This window comes from Pieris rapae, chromosome 10 (genome assembly GCF_905147795.1).
Source record: "Pieris rapae chromosome 10, ilPieRapa1.1, whole genome shotgun sequence".
NCBI classification, from domain to species: Eukaryota; Metazoa; Arthropoda; class Insecta; order Lepidoptera; family Pieridae; genus Pieris; species Pieris rapae.
In genome coordinates this window covers 6876066-6890788 of record NC_059518.1, presented here as the reverse complement: position 1 = coordinate 6890788, position 14723 = coordinate 6876066, and the positions used below count along the sequence as shown (strand labels likewise).

The 14723-nt window shown below is 32.7% G+C and overlaps 1 protein-coding gene across 2 annotated transcripts in view; it reads left to right on the top strand.

Moving 5' to 3' along the window:
- Window positions 1-295: 295 nt before the first annotated feature.
- LOC110992313 (adenylyl cyclase 78C) overlaps window positions 296-14723 on the top strand; it is a 63188-nt gene continuing 48760 nt past the window's right edge. For both annotated transcript variants that reach the window (XM_045629819.1, XM_022258072.2), the window contains exon 1: window positions 296-417. The gene's annotated coding sequence lies outside the window, so the exon portion shown is untranslated. The remainder of the gene's footprint in view (window positions 418-14723) is intronic.

Here is a 14723-nt window from a genome sequence, read left to right as displayed (position 1 = left end):
AAAACTCGTACATATATGTTATTAAGTAAACCTGATATATTTAAGTAGTTTATAAATTAATTATATAAAAATAAACTATTGCCTGGTTGCTCGTTGGTTCATGTCCATTCACTCAATATAAAACAATATTTAATTCAAAAGAAAAAAACAAAAAGAAATGTGATTTGAGCCCGTAACAAATTAGGATTATCAGGTGATTAGTGTGATACGGCTAACGATAAACTGTCAGTGAGGACAGCACCGGCACGTTTTGTTTTGAGTTCAGCCTGACGATTACTATGCATCATCCAGTACAGTTTTTGCTCAATACGTGAATACATGTGCCGTGTATTGTTAACGTTGGACGAAAGTTTGATAAAGTTTAAATTTTTGACGTGTCTGCTATTAAAACTCCGACACGATGTAAAGGAATTATTGGTGAGTGATTTTATTATTAGTTACTGCAATAAGGTTTCATATTATGTTGTTATTTAAGTAGATGATGAAAATCGATACACTAATCTCTGAACGTGTATGTTTAAAAAATAATTGCAAAGTTGAACATTTACGCCAGATGTTTTTAAGTAGTGTATATCTTTTGATTGAGACTCAGCGTAAAGTGCTTAAACAAATCACAGTTTTAAAAACTCTTATAACTTAAGAATATATGATAAGTTTAGTCGATGGTCATTAGAGCATCATCCTGAATCATCATCAATGAACATGAATCTTGTTTCGGAATTTTAGTAACTTTATAAGGTGCTGAAGTTCCGAAAGCTGATCAAATTATTAAAAAATAAGTACTCAAAAATGTGTATAGCCGTATGGCTCAATCCAATTGATATAATCCTTCTGTCAGTAATATTTTTAAAGTTGATATTAAATATACAATTTTACTGGAAGTAAGGAATCTGTGAATATGCAAGCTGAAAAGCAGACAGTAGGTCGGGGCAGTTTCTATTTAACTTAATATCAGTGTAGATCCTAAGTTACTTTTGCCGCCGATTAAAATAATTATAAAATATTTAGATTTAATACGTTATATCCGGTTTTTTAACTATCATCCGGCATATTCATATGGCATAAATAAAGTTAATTTTTATAAGAATCACATCAAAAATAACTTTTAAATATAACCACGTATAGAGTAGTGATGTCTAGTCGAGTAGGATATCTATGTACTTTTAAAGCAAATAAAATAGAATTTTTTTCGGAGGCACATCGTTATGTTATAAAGCTATAACAAATAATATTTCTAAATAATTAAAAATAATAATATAAAATAATATCAATATAATAGCTATTAACACCCCAGTTTGGGCCTTGCCTTAGATTTTGATATCTGTTTCCTTGATAACATTTCTAAATACTGGACTAATTACCTAGATCAGCTTTTAAAAGTCTAAGACATACCAGTATTCCTACAAAGTTCTATTTTACAGTATTTACGAATAAATATAAATTGTGCTGTGAAACATGTTATTATATTTTAGGTCCGAACCCACGACCTAAGTATTGATAAGCGCAATTAATAGCTGAAGTACTAAATGCCGTTAATCAAATCCCATTACGAAGCACACTGTCTTGCAATTACAATACAATGGAGGAAATATACGGAAAACGGTGTTCAAATGCTAGTCACGCACTGCATTTATTTATTGCAAAAATCATGCATATTATCTATTCGAGATCTTTCATTCTTTGTATTTAAATGTATTTTGTTAGATAAATTTCTAAAATAATTAATCTTTATTTTTATAACGTGTTGCTGTCATCATAATGTACTCGCGTACTCCTGTTTCTTTTGCTACTGCTGTGTGGAGCAAGATGTCGGATTGCAGCGCCTTTCTCTTTTAGTGCGTTAAGAAAATACTTGGCCGGCGGAAAATATCTTTTCGTCCGTTCTACACCCTTGATTTATGAATAAATGTATATTATGTCTTAAATCTTTAAACTTTGTAAGCCAACAAATGTAATCTACATCAATAAATATATTTACAATGTAAGTATAACTAATTTAACGGTATTGAAAAAATGTTGTAATTTCGATTTGTCACTTCTTACAAGCGTACGCAATAATTATTATCATTCAACGTTCAACGTTAGTTTAACACATTTCTCGGCTCCAATTGACGAACCATCAAAACAAATGCCATAAAATCACTTTATTATTAATCTACTGCCGCATATTTTTGTGCGTCACTTATTAAGGCAATTACAACAGCATATTATAGTAGTATGTAAGTGCGTGCTCCTATTTCACCATGCCTCCTGCTGATAGAGGACAAATCTTTGTTTTTAATTTATTTTATTACTCTTTATTACTCAAGATGTCATATGGAACATGGTGTAATGGTTGCAGCTCTTTACAAACGTTGATTAAAAGAAAAAACATGGCGATTAAAAAGAGTGGCGGAGAGTTTATTGCCAATTCTTCTCTTCCGTTCTACGCTTGATTTGAGAACTGGCAATAATGTAAAATTAGAAGTATTTAATGTTAAATTTAATTTTTTTTGACGATCATAAGTAGTGTTGCCCAAAATCGGTCTTGGTCTTGCAGTCTTGGTCTTGTTCTTGCATTTTTGCAAGACCAATACCAATACCAAGACCGCCTTATCGTAGCAAGACCAATACCAAGACTGAAGCCTGCAAGACTTGAGCAAGACAATACTTAAGCCTGCAATACTCTTGCGTCTTGCAGTTTGGACAAACTGAGATTTGGGCGTTATCAAATTTTCAACTTTATTACTAGAGAAATAAGGTTCAAGGTTGATTGGGAAAATGTGACGTTCTGCGAATAAACTGTTGGTCGGTCGGTGTATTATATACCTACATATTTGATAATTTACCGACAAAGACGCCGCGGCTTGCAACAAGTGTATCACAGCATTTGACACGCTGTCTCGATAGTGGGTGATTTAAACAAATTTGAAACGTGGAAAAACTCCAAATATCATATTGTTTTGCTTGCGACGTCATATTGCTTTACGCATTTGGTTTTAAAATCACACATTTCCAAAAATCGAGATTTGCAGTGTCGGTTTATCAACTTCTATCGTATCTACTCTAGTAGCTAGTAACCTCCATAAAAACAGCAGGCAACGTATAGTTCCAATAAAAAAGGAACATAATAAACAATATTATTTGCATAATTATCTACACTTTTTGCGTAGGCACAAAACCTATTTGATTTTGATTCTGATACTTCTGTTTTTTAATCTTTCAAAGATTTATTCTATCTATCAAAGAATGCCGCATTTTTCTTTGTCGGTCTTCGGCTTGTGTGCTTATAAATATGAGTTTTTATTTCAATTTCAGTCATTTTTAATTGAGTTTCGCTTCGAGTCTGTCTTATTTATTATTCTCGCCCATTTACCTAGCTAGGTACTCTAAATTCTTATTGCTTTCGGAGTGAATGTTTACAATTTGACATGAGTGACGAATAAATAGTAATAGGCTAATTGGTATTTGCAAGTCTTGCGAGACTTGCGAGACTCTTGCTGCAAGATCAAGACCAAGACCAAGACTGAGAGCGCAATACCAATACCAAGATCAAGACCAGGTGTATTGACGCAAGACCAATACCAAGACTGGTCTAAGTCTCGTCTTGGTCTTGCATTTGGGCAACACTAATCATAAGTGTACATTAAGTTACCTAAATGAATAAATGATTTTAAATTGAATTGAAATACTGTGTGATAGTGTATGTATTTTTATTTATTATTTTAATGAATCAATAATGGTATATGAATCTACCGCATAACTCTTATCCTTTTGAAAGAATTGGGTTTGAATGACGACATTAGACGATGCCATGTCGATTATAAAAATCCTTAGGTAAATATTATAAAGACTCGTTATAAAAGTTAAGAGTTATCTAGTCGAGAGAATTATGAAACAAATTAGATAATTTGGTTTAATATACAAACACAGCACCAAACATGCTATTTACGACATGTATGAAACATGAAATGATGTGATATATTGCGTTTTGAAAAAGAACGATTACAGCACAAGTCGATATTCAGAGGCACCAACGAACGTTATCAAACGAATATCAGTATTTATCGCTACTTGATAATGGTCTAAAAGCTCACTGCTGTACTAACATATATTTCGACACTGAAAAGATTTCGGTGAAATAATGGGTACGATTATCTGCTATAGTTAAAAAGTATTCAACGATATATGCTTCTACAATAATCTATTTCGAAATACAGTAACAAAATGCTGTACGCATAATGTACCTTATGCGTACCTGCCACAGGGACCAAACTTTTAAAATGTATTTTTCGTTTCCATTTATAATTATTATTATGTGGGTGTGTAAATAATAAGCTTATTCGCATTTAAATACGTTTATATTGACGTTCATAAGATTAATATTAAAAAAAAACCAGTGGCGCTACACCTGTCTTCAGTTCTAGGCCTCAGATTTCTGTATCGGTTTCATGATCATTTGAAAATAGGCATGTTGGTGATCAGCCTGCTGGCTCTGACAAACGCCGTCGACTTTTTGGGTCTCATGCAAGTATTTCTCTGTTTACTTACGATGTCTTGCTTGACCGTTCGAGCGAATGTTGAGAAATGAAATGAGACAGAAATCGAAACCTACGACCTCAGAGATGAGAGCACGCTTAAGCCATTTGGCCAACACTCCTCTTAAGTTAAATACTAATATAAATAAACATTTATTTATTTTTTATTTATTTATTTCCAGTAAATTTTCCTATCTTAACAGTTACAACTAATGCGATAGAATTCCATTATATAACCAACTAACCTACATACAAACATTAAAAAATTAAACTTAAATTCCTAAATCCTATAACTAACAATATAGCAAGCAACTCTTGTGAACTCAGCCAGCGTACAAACAAATAGGTCCACCTCAATGGAAATTTTGTTAATGATCTGTATTGCTCGCGTGAGTGGCGCTTTGCTAACCAAGTTGGAATGTGCGCGCGGTACATCCAAAAGCTTAGACGTAAGCCTCAGGTTTCTACTTGGTACCCGTAGACCCAGTCTCTCCATTATATTTTCCATTATATTTCCGACCCGTAAGTATTTTAAATATATAAACTGTCACAGCTAACTCTCTTCTGAGGCGTAGCTAGTCGTACCCCACCATACCCAGAACAAACAGGGTCGGGTACATAAGCGGATACAAGGGATACACTCCATACAGTCTCTTGTAGAGGTAGCGAGTGAATTTATTTTGTACTCGCTCTAACATGAGACTGTATTTAGCCTCATATGGGGCCCACATCATTGCGTTGCACTCCAAGTGACTTCTCACTAGCGCGTTGTATAAGATTTTGATCGCACCGATGTTCTCAAAGCCACAAGCTGTTCTTAATACGAACCCCAGATTTCTGTACGCCTTTTTGCATACCATCTCTACATGTCGCGCGAAACCAAGATTCGTATCAAAATAAACTCCCAAATCCTTGACCTCTGAGACTTGAACCAACGTTAGCCCACTAATGGTATAATTGTACCGAGTGATTAACCGAAGTATCACATGAAGTATCGCATTGTGTAAAAGTTAATACATTAAAATATAATAATATAATTCTTCTCACACTCCTAAAGTACTGGAATTTCTGGTGGGTCACTGCTATCAATAGATAACAGAGATAGAAAATAACTTCTATACTTAAACCAAATTGTCGTTGTTACATATTTTTTCAGACGTTAGTTGACTGAAGAGCTCCTTTGTATTAAATTCAACATAAACATATATATTGTTTGTAATACTTTTATATTGAAGTAACGAGGATCACATGTTTATTTTTTATCGCTGTTTGTTCAGTTCTGGCCAGGTCGACCCAGACTTAATCTTTTATATTTTCAAGTAGCTACAAATAACGGAATACCTCTCTATAATAATTTATTGAATTATAGATGTTTATTTATCTCACAATTTGTAAATTCCCTTTAATTTAACAGTGACACAAAAATTCATGATTTTCGTATCTGTTTCTTCATTAGAAAGTAATTTGTCTTTTGATGGTGATGATTTTTGGTTTGAAGGCATGCCAGTTTTCTAATGGTCTTTTCCACCCAATGATTGAGTGTTATGTGCATAAAAAGAACAAAGCTGTTATTTAACCACACGCTCAAGGTAGACGAGACCAATAATGCCCCACTACTTTTAGTAATACAGGATTGTAGATCTGGAATTCTCGACGGCCTACAAGCCGGCTGATACGGTAGATACTTATGCATGCGTATATCTGTTATCTATACCAAAAAACATATTTTACTTAATTTTATTATCTGAATACATGTAAAATCTATGGGTACGTTCAACTCATGTTACAAGGAAACTGTACATCTTCCATGGTACTCTGCGTCCATTTTTATTGGGCGAATTTACGTTGCCTTTATATGGCCCTTACAAGTCCACTCTAATAATGTCTCTAACTGTAAATATGTTTATATTGCAAAGTGAAAAATCAAATACCCAACCACTATAACTTTATGGTAATGTCTTCGAAATTTCGACATTCTAAGAAAATAAATAGTTTTATCATTTTCACAATTTTAATATTCGTAAATATATTTGAATTATTATTGTAGGGGTTTGAAGCTCTTAATTACGCAAGGAGTGTGTTAATGTGATTCAAAACATGCGACGAGTGTTGCATAATGTTACCTACCCCACACTTCGTGTATGATGTGACGATAATGAGTTTAGCAACACTTAATTGGACCTTCGTAAGAATCTCCAGTGTTCCGTAGTTAGTAACAGTTGAATGTTTATTAGTCTTTTTACGCAAATTTTTATTTACGGAACCTTTGGTGTCCGTAATGATCCTAGGGCATAGACAATGAATATTATATGTTCGGGATGTGTATATTATTGTTTAAACTTTGGCTTTAAAACAAACTAAAAAAGGTTTTTAAGCTGAGAACTGAGTCATGGATACAACAATAGATTAGAAGGTTGATGGAAATTAAAAATACATATAAATAGCGTTCTTGAAAATAATTTTTCGTTATTAAAAACTGCGGTTACCAGCTAGTAACGTTATACGTCTTGATATTTTAAAGTTGATCGCTACATTAGATTATTGTCAATATCGTAGAGTAATATGGGAGAGTGGTGTCGTGCCTCTTCAGCTGATTAAATTTGCTGTCTTATATCGGTAATGGCGGCAATTTATTTTACAAATAGATATTATTTCACGACAGGTGATAAAAATAGTAAACTAATACTTTCATATTATTTAATATTCGTTGTATTTATTTTCATTAATGGCATAGATGTGATCTTAAAGCTAAGGCTCTTTTCGTGGACGCTGTATCAGTTCGTACTGGCAGCATATTCTATTAAACGGTAAACACAGCCGTTAAAACATTATGAATTCAGTATATGGCCAAGACTTTCGATGATACCAAACTCCTTAGGAACACTCATGATATATACAGAAGATGCAAAGGGTTCTCTACGCATGCTTTTTTACTTGAATCTGAGGTCCAGATCTAAAAGGTTTTTATTGATAACGGCCCGTTTGCCCCTGTTCTGTAAAAATTTTTGGAAAAATATAACAATTCTATTCCAATTATTTTGGGAACGCAAATAACTTGATCATAAGAAAATGCTCTATTTTAAATAAAATGCCGGTAGAATGTAGTATGCCGAAAGGTTCAATTTCATTACTTTACCAAATTAAAAAGATGACTGAAAACTAAAAATATAACCATACTACCTTCTTGTTTCAAAAAAATGATATTGTATTTTCGTTTTTATTGAATAAAAATAATACTGTATTCTTACAGTTACAGATTTAGTAGAGCGCCGTAAGGTTTATACCTCGGAATCCAGGGCCAGTCAATGAATCTTAATATAAACCTTGAAAATATGTTTTTAATAGTATATAGAAAAATGTTAAAAAAAATTTTTTTCGCGCTCTCAATTTTTTAAAAATTATTATAAACAATTATTAATTTTTTGGAGTTTTCATTGATTTATATTAGTCAAAAGTCATATTTTAAAAAGAACAACTATTACAAACTTGAAAACTTGGTCTTGGATCTTTAGGGACTGCAGATATACCGATGAAGGTCGGGTTGGAGAATAGAGGGGATAACAGCAGCTCTTCGGTATTGTTCATGGCGGGCCCTCACAGGATACTGGATAGCACACGTTGTAACTTGCTAGACTTAATACGTAGCTGTTGTTTTCGTTCCGAAAAATATTTATTTCAGATTTTTGTTTATTAAAAATTAATGTTTATATTATTGTGCAGTGAGTGTGATAAAAGTTAATTACTGAACATTACTGAGTTTTAAAAACTTTGAAAATAGTGGCATAAATTGTAAGTATTTGTTTTTCATTTATATTACATGCTTTTGAAAATAGTTATGAATATTTTGTAATAAATCGATGTTAAAAGTTAGAATATAATAGTAGAATTTAATAATATAAATCATTAATTATGATATAAAAGTTAGTTATTAATATTACTAATAATTGTTGTTGCAGCCACGTGTCGCAATGGGTGAACCATCCAGTATTGATAGTACAAGCAATGATTGCCTCATTTGTGATAAAATCGGATCTAGTTAGAGCTAGAAGCTCTGAACTAGGAGATATTATAAAAGTCACTAGAGGCATATCATCATTAAAAGCTGCATCTGCGGAAAGAGGGGATGGACTTTCTCAGTATATAAATACTCGCGACTTTGTCTACGTGCATTCGGTATGCAGACAAAAATATATTAATAAAGGATGCATTAATTCTTATTTTAAAAAAAGAACACCACATCTGCATGCTCTCCACCTTAAAAAAAGCTTCGAACAGCTACTTCAATTGATTTTGATTAGAAAACTAGGTGCTTCTTTTGTGAAAAAGAAGCGGTTGAAATGAAGGAAAGAAGGAAGTCCAAGTCGTCAAGACAACAAATCAGCTACGTCACTAGTACTGATTTCAAGAAAAGTATATAGTAAGTTTGATATGTGAAGACAAAAGTGAATATTGTCGCAATATTCATAAAAGAATTGTAGGCGTGTTAGATTTAGTAGATATAGATGTTTTAGTTTTATTGACTGCTCTCTTACCAACAGACCGAGAAATTTATTTTCGAAAACCATCCAAAGGCAAAATACCGCAAAAAACGTACTCTTCCAAATGCTTAGAGAGAATATTACCTAAGTGTAAAGAGCATATTCTGTTCTTACATGCATTCACTGGGTGTGACACGACATCAGCTTGGCTTAGCTTTTCCAACGTGGCAAAAACGTATTTGCAAAAAATTTTGAAAAGCGACCAGACCTGCAAAATGCTGCGACAGTCTTCAAAAATGAATGCGAAAATACTGATGACATTTTTAAGGCTGGTGTTACATGCACTCTTGCTTTATACGGTGCCCCCCAGAAAATAAAAGATCTTAATGCATTAAGATATAACTCTTTTTTGAAAGCAACTGCTAAAAATACCTGCGTTAAACTGCCGTCATTACCACCCACTGCAGATAGCGCATTTGAACACTTTAAAAGAGTATTTTTGCAAGATCAAACATGGCTTGGAAGAGAAATATTACCAGAAGAATGGGGCTGGAAATATGAATGCGGAATATTGACACCGCAAACAATGACGCAACGACCAGCTCCAGAATCTTTATTAAAAATTATTTTTTGCTCATGCAAAACAGGTTGTGGAGCATCTTGTGGGTGCAGGAAAAGTGGATTGAACTGCACTGCAGCTTGCTTAGAATGCAATGGTGACAGCTGCACTCATCCATCACCTACAATCTATATCAACGAGATCGACGACGACGACAATAATGTACAATGATGTAACAATGTGTATAGTAAATGATAAATTTTTTTTGTAACTTATTTTTTACGATAATCTAATAAATTAACATTGAAGTTACTCTGCACATATAATTTATTACAAATAAAATTAAATTTTTCGCTATAAACACTTTTTCCCCCTTCCGCCTCTCATTTTTCAGTAAATTGTTGTTAAAAATTGTTGAAAATCGAGATCGGTCAATTTTTTTTTTTTAACTTTTTTATTTGAGGTTTTAATAATGCAGTCTCATACTTGATATACAGATTCATTGACTGGCCCTGGGTTCCGAGGTTTGACCATTTTTATGCCTTACGGCACTCTACTAATTCTTGAGTTACCTCGATATTTCCATTATTTTTTGTGATTAAGAATGAGATATTTTTTTATATTAACGTGCTTGTTTATTACATAGAAAATAAACAGTACGTAAACAAACAATATTTCAGTAAAACGTTTTCGTAATTTGTCCTGTCAAAGGAAGTTATCACGTGAGTGAGGGAAAATGAATTACCAACATATTGTGTTAGGGACTACAGATAACCTTTATGTTTTATTAAGACTTGTTTTGATACACTCCAAACAAATTATACGTGGGTAACACTGAAAATGTTTAGAACCGACCAGTCAGAAACATTGCTAATGAAAACTTTTTTGAATTTCAATTTTAGAACTCTTTAGTAACATAATGTGGAATATTTGTAGCATTCATTTGTCATTTGTTTTTGTGAGTTGGCGGCAAATCTAAAACTAACCTAACCTAACGTGATAAAATTTTGAGTCAATGATTTATTATGACTTTCGTTGTGGGCTTTCTTAACAACAAAGGTTTGATATGTGATTAGCATTTCTTAATAAAGCCCCATATTGTTCCTCTATTTGCAATTGTTTTAAAGAGTTTAAGCGTGGACGTAGCAATCTCATGAGTGACGTCATTTAACAGCGACTACTGAAGGTAATGATGAAGAGAATGAGTGAAGGTAAAAAATTATTTCACGACTATTTAGGCGTCAGAAACCTTTGTACTAGATGGATTCCTCACACCTTCGCATGGACTGGTGTCCATTAATGTTAAGATAAGTTCAACGGCGGTGACTCAAATGCTGTTTTTGACATCGGCATAGGTGATGAAGGCTGAATATTGCAACGAACCCGAAACCAAAAGACAATCAGTTCAGTGGATGTTTCCTTTCGGGGTTCGACTAACTAAGGTAAAGAAAGGAAGATGTCAAGGAAAAAAGATGATTGCCTCATTCTTTGGACGGAAAAGTAATTTCGCAACATTTGTGCTTGAAGATGGAAGGACAGTTACTGCAGACTGGTATGTCAATCACTGTTTCCTGTTGACTTGGAAAAAAAATCGACAGCAGCGCCCTCGAAGGGAGGAACCTCCTTCACCACGACAATGCTTCAGCGCACTGCGCAAAACGGACTGTTGAATATTTGGCAGGTGTCGAGGTAATACTTTTAATTTTCCTATTAACTAAAGTTAAAGTTCGAGGTATTCGCTTTAGGAGCCCTAAAGATGTGGTGAAAGCGTACGACAATTTCATAGAAGAGAGCCTTAAGGGAGAATAGGCCTAAGGGGAAATAAGATTACTTCGAAAAACAATAAAGGTATTGACAACTTTCTACATTAAACCGTTTTTCATTCATCAATCAATTCAAACATCTAAAAATGTTCGGTGGTCACTTGGTGGTACAGTCACTTAAGACTTTATTTGCTTATATTTATATTGAATTTTCGAAATTCCATAAACATTCTACTAAAACATTAAGTAATAAATTGAAAATCTTCTTTTATACGATTTTATTTGTGAAAATGTGAACTCTTTGAGGTTAACGTGATACTGTAACGCGCTATTGAGCTTTATGAGACAACGGCGTTATCAAACAGTATAATAGCGTCTAGGTGGCAGCTACATATATATATATGTTGTAACTTGCCAACTCCTCCTTCGTTTACGTATACTGGTCTTAGGCCTGTGTCCAGAGATATTTATTAGGAATAATACATTTACTATGTAAATAAAGCATCGATGTTTAAATGACTAGGAATGAACTAGTCACTATGATGCGTGAATTTCTTTACAGATTTTATTTCTGGTAGTATGAAATTTAATTATATTTTTGTTGTAAAAATTTACTTCAAATTTGATATTCTATTCATTTAGTTTGTACAGATAGTTTTATTAATATACATATATTTCGAACACATTAGTTGAAGACGAAGACATTTAAGAAATTCAATCAGAGTAACATTTACCAAAATAACAACATCACACTAGACATTGCCAAAATATTAGGTCCTTACATAATATGAAATCAACGTTTTCCCGTACTGGCAATTTATCAAATCCTTGTTACCATAATCATATTTTTCTTAACTACAGGCAAGTATTAGCTATCATAAGGAAACTAAACTTGTGATAATTTTAAATTTAATTCCTGTTAATTAATTCAAATACGATTATGTCACTATTATAATTTGAATAAAAATAACATGTTTTTGTTATAATTACCGTGATTAAACTTGAGATCAATTTTGCGACCTTGCATTTGAGCTCCGACTGAGCATAGAGTTTTCTTTGTATGCAATTACCAGTTATTATATAGCAATTACGATAAGCAAAACACGAGGAAAGCAAAAACCAATTGTCGCAGATTTCTGTATCTGTTTTGTGATTTGTTTTTTTTATTAGGTATGTGGTGGAGGTGATGGCAGCTTACCTGACACACCATCGACTATTTGGATCTAAGGCATGTCGGTTCCCTTACTGATGAGTACTATACTGATACAGTGACTGGTTGATTTCTCTTATCGTAGTCTCATGCTGCTCGCCAACACTGCCTTGGAAGTGATCATGCTTTAGACTTAAATTTTGGTAACTAGTGCCAAGCCCAGATGATTTTGCCTGTACAGAAAAATTCAAATCAATAATTCATATTGGTTACTTTAAATTATTAATATATAAAAAAATAAGGACTAAATTTACCTTTACTACTAGTTCCCAAATCAATACGTATTATTATGATTTGGGATCCGGTTTGGGAATTTGGGAACAAGAAACTCTTTGCGACTCTAAATGTACAATTTCGACATATTTGTATGTTCGCAGAGTGAATTCACAGTAGCGATATTGTGTAAATTATTTGTTTATATATATATAAAGAATATAAATAAAAAATATGTAAATTTTTGGTTAATAACGAAAGAAGTATAGAATTCGTTGATAAACGTGAACTAATAGAAAAACAAACCATAAAGATATATAAGTTAATGTATAAGCCTGGCTCCTATGCACTATTTTATTTATTAGATTATTCACAATAAAACCTATATTTTATATAATATTTTATAGGTTTTATTTTTATTTGTTTTAACATAACTTGATGATTCTTACGTATTTGTGAGGAAAACGTTTGATGACGTGAAACTACGTCTAGCATAAATTGCAATTCATTCATAAATTGTTTAATTCATACGATATTATTTACAAGTTGTGAGTAATAGAAATGTTAGTTAGTGGTACGTAGTAAATTGAATCTTTTCCCTATGTGTTTTCCATTTACGTTGCATTTTTTTAAACACATTTGCCAAAGAACATTATGGATTAACGTTTAAACTTGTTTTTTTTATAAAATACTGAAACATTGGCCATTTTTGTCCAATGTAACATCTAAATCCAAAAATGGTAGGAGTAACCGCTGAAATTATATAGTCAATAATGTATCAACCGCCATCGTTTCATCAGTTTCTTAGGGCCTAGTGGGTATCAAGATTGTATCAAGTCTGATACAAAGTCTCACAGTTAAGAAGGAATACTTCTTAAAGTGTTATTGTTCGTGCACACCAAACGTCGGTATTTTGGAAAATCATTAATGAATCCATTTTATCCTTATAACTCTTGAATGTTGAGTAATAGACCTTGTTATTAGTAAAAATATCCTTTTACTTATAAGCGACAGAAATGCCTCTCTTTAACTGAGTATCTGTAACAGTGTTGTACAAATATTACTTTATTTCTTCTGTAAATATTGAAATATAGTCAAGTATATATATGACATACATATTATATATATACATATATATATATATATATATATATATATATATACGTTTAGGTTTTTAGTCCTTCGTATGCTATGCTAGTTTGTATAGAAAGGAAAAAGAGATCCAACAATTATATTCAGAGTTCAGACTTAAGTAGTAAATTAATGACCAATTGGATTTTGTCCTACGTGAGTCATATTAAGTCTCAAGTCTCAATACCAACTTCAATGTACACACATCACTCAAGTAGGCGTATCTGGGGTCCGGTTTACGCTTCATTTGGTAAGGGACTCGTATATTCGAAGCCGAATTACTTCTAACTTGGGATAAATTGTTGAAGGATACTAAAATAATACAGACAATTTTTTTCTTTATACCTACTCGTATTTGTATTATCTCTAAGCAAGTTATCATACTTAAAGAAATTTGTAACGGAAACAGTGTTGCGCGATGTGGTTATATCTAATAAAATTTTCAAATCACTTTAAAGAGAATTACCTACTCGTTATTTTAAGGAGAGGAAAGTTCATGTACCTCTGAGTAATATGAAATCTTTTTAGTAAAAAAATTACAGGTCACATAGGCTTGTGCTGTGGACTGTGTCGAGTGACGAGGCTCGTGAAAAATTGGATTCCGCTCCACTGAGCTTTGTCATATATGCTCATATCTCATAGGGTTACAATACCCTCATCCTAGCATTAACTTGACGGTTTCAACCCTTAAACGCTCGTTTATAGATTAAGCAATGGGTTAAAGTCTATAAACTAGAATTTTAGGAGGCTAAGTTATAATATAAAATTAATTACATTTATATTTTATTACGTACTTTATGTACTTGTAATCATCATCATAATTGTTTAGATTTTTATAGAAAACTCTGATAC